Source organism: Crocodylus porosus, unplaced genomic scaffold, assembly GCF_001723895.1.
Source record: "Crocodylus porosus isolate Cpor-Errol unplaced genomic scaffold, CroPor_comp1, whole genome shotgun sequence".
NCBI lineage: Eukaryota > Metazoa > Chordata > Crocodylia > Crocodylidae > Crocodylus > Crocodylus porosus.
In genome coordinates this window covers 55145904-55151903 of record NW_017728950.1, presented here as the reverse complement: position 1 = coordinate 55151903, position 6000 = coordinate 55145904, and the positions used below count along the sequence as shown (strand labels likewise).

The 6000-nt window shown below is 39.7% G+C and overlaps 1 long non-coding RNA gene across 1 annotated transcript in view; it reads right to left on the bottom strand.

Annotated features, from left to right (window-relative positions):
- LOC109323685 overlaps positions 1-6000 on the bottom strand; it is a 645093-nt gene that overhangs the window by 418147 nt on the left and 220946 nt on the right. Inside the window, exon 3 of the long non-coding RNA XR_002104716.1 lies at positions 4649-4692. This is a non-coding gene — a long non-coding RNA (uncharacterized LOC109323685). The remainder of the gene's footprint in view (positions 1-4648; positions 4693-6000) is intronic.

Sequence of the window (6000 nt, the reverse complement as noted above, 5' to 3'; positions counted from 1 at the left end):
CAGCTGACTTCCTGCCCTTTGGGCAGGGGGCTGGACTCGATGATCTCCCGAGGTCCCTTCCAGCCCTAATGTCTATGAAAATCTATGAAATCTTAATTATCTCAGGATGCTTTGCAGTGTGTTGCAGTGGAGCAACATTGGCTCCATCCCTCTTCTCCCTAGCCAGAGCACTATCACTGCTCCAGATCTGGGGTCTGCCTGGCTAGAAGGGATAGGGAAGCAGCTCCTCACAGGCTTTTTCCCAATTCCCACTCATGGGGAGAGCAGACAGAAGTGTCCAGGCCCTGACTCAGGCTAGCACATGGAGGCAAGAAGAGAGGGAGTTTAAACCCCTTTTTCCCCTTCCACCTCAGAGTGCTAGCCTCAGTTAGGGCCTGACCATGGCCTCCCACTCTCTGCTTAAGCAGAGAGAGCGGAAAAGCCTGGGAGGGGCTGCTCCACCCGACAAGCAGACCCAGGTTGGGGTCCTGTGCCAGCCAGGGAGAGTGGTTTACACCTCCCTTCCTCCTCCACCTCAGTGTGCTGGCCTGGGCCTGACCATGCCTCCTCCCTCATTCTCCACTTGAGTAGGGAGGAGGGAAAAGCTTGGCAGGCAATGCTCCCTGCCTGCCCCCCCCCAACAGACCCCAGATGGTTGGTACAGGCCAGGGTGGGGGTTTAAATCCCCCACATCATACTCAGTAGGGCCTGCCCATGCCCCTCCCTCTTCACTCTAGCAGGGGAGGCAGCCTTATCTCCCAGCTTCCTTCCCTTCCTTTTGGCAGTTGTCAGCAGCCTAAGAGACATGCTCTAGCATCCCACAGCTTCTGACCTGAGCCACTGCAGGCATATTGCTGCATTTCTGGAATCAAAAGTGAATGCCTATTCACTTGCTTCTCAGTTCAATCTATGCAGCTTAGACTGACATGTGAAGATTGAATCAATTCAGCCTCTGGCTTTTTGACAATCTGTACTTAGTCAATAATTTCCCTTTGTTCCTCTTTGGGAAAGGGCTTTCCCTTCATTGCTAACATATTGCTCATGTGTTTAATTTCCTAAGAAAAGGTGATTAAATTTAAAGGTTTTAAGTTTGATTGAAGAGCAATCTACAGGTTTTTCCATTGTAAGCACTCATATATCATATTAGGGAGAAATAGAAACTTCTACCAGATGCAGGTACAGGTTCCATACTAAATAATATTTGCTGTGAACAGGAAGTAGCTGAACTCAGGAAGCTCCTGATTTGGTAAAGGCAGGTCAGAAATATGAATAGGTTCCTCACTCAGGATACCTTAAAGGAAATTTTAGTTCCTGAGATGAAAGGATTCAGTTCCATGGCAAGGCCTGCTGTTCATAATGATTGTACTTAGATCTCTTTGCATTCTATAGTCTTTCACCTGAGACTCCCGTGAATCCAAAATGGTATTAAGAATCCCACTTCATTGCCTCACCTCTGTACTCTTGCAAAATAGGAAAAGAAGAAAAGTAGATCCAGAGGGAAATGTTTAGCTAGATGCTATGGGGCTTCTAGTCATCAGCAACATGTGATTTGTATTCCAACTGGTTGTATACTGATGTCTGTTACTATTAATTTTGTTGATGATGTCTTTGTAAGCCTTGCGCACTACCTTGTTACATTATTACTACAAATTCAGCTCTATCTAATAACTACAATAAGTGAGAGGAAGTGAAAAGTCAGTGCATTTTAGTATCTACAGACTTTTAAACATTTATACATTTATAATTTATATAATTTTATACACATATTTATATGCATTTATACACATACCTTTTAGTTCCCAGACATGCTGGAGATCTGCTGGAGAACTGACATGCACTGTGATGCATCAACTGCAGTTGTATAAGCAGAAAAAAGTGCGTCAGTGCAGAGAAATGGCAGCAGCGCACTTTTGAACGAAAGCACCTCCAATGTGTTTTAGTTCAAAAGCTCACCACTGCCATTTTCTTTGTACTGACACAAATGTTACCAGTTATACAACTGCATGCATCACAGCACCAGGTGCCCAGTGCTGTGGTGCTCGTATATGTAAAAATGCCCCATATTAGCGAGACTGGGTTTTAGGAACGTAGGAGCACACTACTAGAAAGGGCACCCTTGGACACTGGAGCCAGACCTCTGCCTTTTCAGACAATGATTTGTTCAGAGTCCACAAAATTAGTTATTCCAACCTCTCTCACATGCCACAGCCAGAAAGTATTTATGAAAATAACCATATATCTGCTTAAAAATCACTGTAGTGTGCTGTATGTCAAGAACAAAGAAGGTAAAGGTTCTACCGTGCTGTGCCATGAGACTAATAGAGTTTCTATTACATACATATCTGCTCAAATGATCATATGGACAGAACCATGCCTAGACTACAGAGAAAGGGAAAAAATCCATTATCCTTGTACATTGGACCTGGGGGGGAAATTCCCACTTGACCCCCATTATAAATTTCTTAATGACCAGTTTGTATCCATTTGATCTTATGCTGATACTGTTCTTAACTAGCTCTTCTTCCTGCCTGATATTCACCTCATGAGTATATTCCTTAAAGTATGCAAGAGGCAAGGATTTCTTTGGGTGAAACCTTTTACTGGACCAATTGCATAGCTAGGGCAGAGTTAGACAAGCTTCTGAATGCAAAACATTCTTCAGCTATATAGTTGGTCCAATAAAAGATATTACCAAAGAATGCCTTTCCTTTCACATAATTCCTGGATCACCACAGCTATAACATAACTGTAACACTTCCTAAAAAAGTAATCCTAATGCCCTCACATTGCTTTATACATAACCTACTTCACCCTACTCCTGACCTTACAGAAATGATTATCCACTATTGTGAACTGGATTAATTAGCATAACTCCAAGATCAATGAAACCATACTGTTGGCTTCTAGTGTGCACTGTAAATGTAACAAACTGTAATTTATTATTAAAAAAAAACACATCTAAGAGAGGGAAAAAATGGAACTCATTAACAGATGAGAAAGATTTGCAGTCAGTTAACCCAGGGATGCAAACTACCACTCCACTGAATGCAACAGGCATGAGCTAAAATTGCATGACGTAAAAAGCTGTCTCAGAGTATTGCAGTGATTGTAACAGACTGAACAGTTTAGACTTCTGATACTGGAAGATACACAAAAGGGAAAGAATCATCACCCCTGTTTTTCTGTCAGGTGCCAGGAAAAATGGATGATTTGCTAACTTTGTTCTTCTCATCTATAATCCTCACATCCTTCTGTGGCAAATCTGGACTAATTTTGTTACCTCAGGAACTTCTGCTGTCATGGGGGTAGGGGCAGAGCTTTAGTCAACATCCTAATCCTAATTCCATCAACTGGATTCATGTCTCCCTTGACAAGTAAAGAGGCACAATGATTTTATATCCAACATACAGACCCATTGTATAGTGGCCTCAAGATACAAAAATAATGACTAACATCAGGCACTAGAGTTTTATGTCATATCTGCATTACATTGCATTTGATTTTATCACTTACCAAAATGTAATGTCAAAGCCCTGACACAATACAGACATACGTTACTAGACATTCCCTCTCTATATGGAAGGTCAGAGATAAAGTGGATATGGCCAAACTGTACTGACCTTGAACAGTGGCAATAAATGGCATTATACAGTAGGGATGAAACAAAATAAATATGCAAAAATCACAATAAAATGCCAAAATGGAAAATTGGTTCAGGTTAAATCACAAGGGGTTAAATCACATGCTCTGTTGCATTCTAATTAGAACGTGTTGGAGCAGACTTGAGTCTGCTAGAGTGTTTAAATTAGAACGCTCGTCAAACGAGCTTTAATTAAAGCACCCCCATAGCCATTTTAAAAAGCTGAGTGCTGAATACACATGACATTGTGGTGTTTTAATTAGAGCAGCTGCCCAGGAGCCTTTCTAATTAAAATGTCCCTCCCCAACCCAGAAGCACATGTATTGACATCCAAGAAGTATATTGTACATATGTAATGTAAATTTTGTATTTTCATTATCATTTTTCTTTATTAATAAGTCATTTTAGAAGTAGTCTAGAGTTTAGGGTTATTAGAATTTGAAAGTGAATGAAACATGGAAAGTCCTAGAGAGTAATATATAGAACACAAAGAATAATATATGCTTTGTGATTAATCTTTTAGCTATAAAGCATATGTGTACAATTGAATAGACATCAATAAGAGCATTGACATTTTGTTTTTATAATTCTTTGCCATTTCTCAGCTTATCTATCCTGTGGGTACTTTCCAGTCAGAAATTATTTTAAGGAACAATAAAACTAAAGACTATTTTTACTGGGTTCTTGGGACCCTTAAGAAATTTGCATATTTGGATATATGTTTGGCATATCCTCATGAAGCCTTGTTAATAGAAGTGCTGGAAGTGTCAAAGCAGGACTACCTTAGACAAAACCCCAACTAAGTCAAGGACAGTTTTTCCTGACTTAAGAATTCAGAAGCTGGTGAGTGTAAAATTGGGCAAATAAGACACAACAGCTTCAACAGGAATGTATAATTTTTTACAAAATTCACAGTAAAACAATGACTATACTTAATTGAAACTCATGACCACATTGTTAAAATTTTTAAAGCACAATATATGACCATTCTAAAAAAATACAGAAATGCAAGGAATTCTTTTAACTTACTCTTCTCCAAGGCACATCCTGTTGTTGTGTCTCAGGACAGAGATCTAAAATAAAAATTGAAAAAAGAATATTTTATATCAACCATATTTAGATACATTGCACTCTCTGTGATATTTTCTCTCCTCACAATCATGTCTGAGAAATATTAATTGAGTCCAACGATAGCCTTTTGAAATAATGCTCATTTGTAAACATTATAATGACTCATATAAAAACATTAAAACAATTAATTTGTAAACATTATAAAGATATATCTATATACAGGAAATACTCAGTATTTGTGGGTTCAGCATTTGCAGTTTCAAGTATTCGCGAATGCCAAACCTGTATTTTGAATACTCTTTAAACACTTACTGGAGCTCCTCAGCGCTTGCTTCAGCTGGGCTCCCACCATCACTGCCAGAGCTGTGCCCACCCCCAGCCACTGGGGGCATTCATGAACGCAATGCCCCATTCACAGATTTTGCTATTCACAGGGATCACAGGAATGTATCCCCCGTGAATGGAGAGGGTTGCCTGTACCTATATCTATATATATTAGGCCTGCGCAAAGCAGCTAGTATTAGTTTCAGATTCGGCCGATTCAGGGGACAGTGATTTGATTTAGTGATTTGAATCACTGTCTTGAACTGATTCTGCCAAATCTGAGTTGGAGATCAGGAAGCATGCAGGGAATGGGCCCTGAAAAGTGTCCTTCCGTGATCCCCTTCCCTTCTTCTAGCCTCCCCTGCCCCGCCCACTATTTACCAGCTCCGAGTCTGGCGGCAGCTCCCTGCTACAGTGGGCAGGGACTGCCCAAATCATCAAAGGTCTCTGAATCTTTTCCAAAGATTCAGACAGCTTCAAATTGATTCAGACCTTTTTATTGGTCCCCTGATTCAGTTTAGATTTGGAGATTCAGCCACTGAATCAGGCCAAATCTCCTCCGAATTGAATCACCACCCGAAGCTTCGCACAACCTTAACATATATAATTTTCAGTTATTATCCTTTGTAGATTATACACACACACATATATAAATAAAATCTATAAAGAGTGACTGAAAACAGCAACAATATGTAGGTCCTATTTTTATCTTGTGGATGAAGGCATGAATATTAATGCTGCTAGTAACAGAAGATGCAAACAAGAGAATATAAGGCCTTGCAACTCAAAATTCAAAGAGGGTTGGCATTAATTTTTTTTTTGTCTCAAACATATTCAAAATGAAGGCTATCTTACTGCAGATGCAATACACAAATTTTATTACTTTATTTACTGATTTTGCAGTAAAAATAATTCTAGTCTTACATAAAGTAATTACTGGAACTATGCATTTCCATGGGTATATATAATTATGGTGGTCATATGTT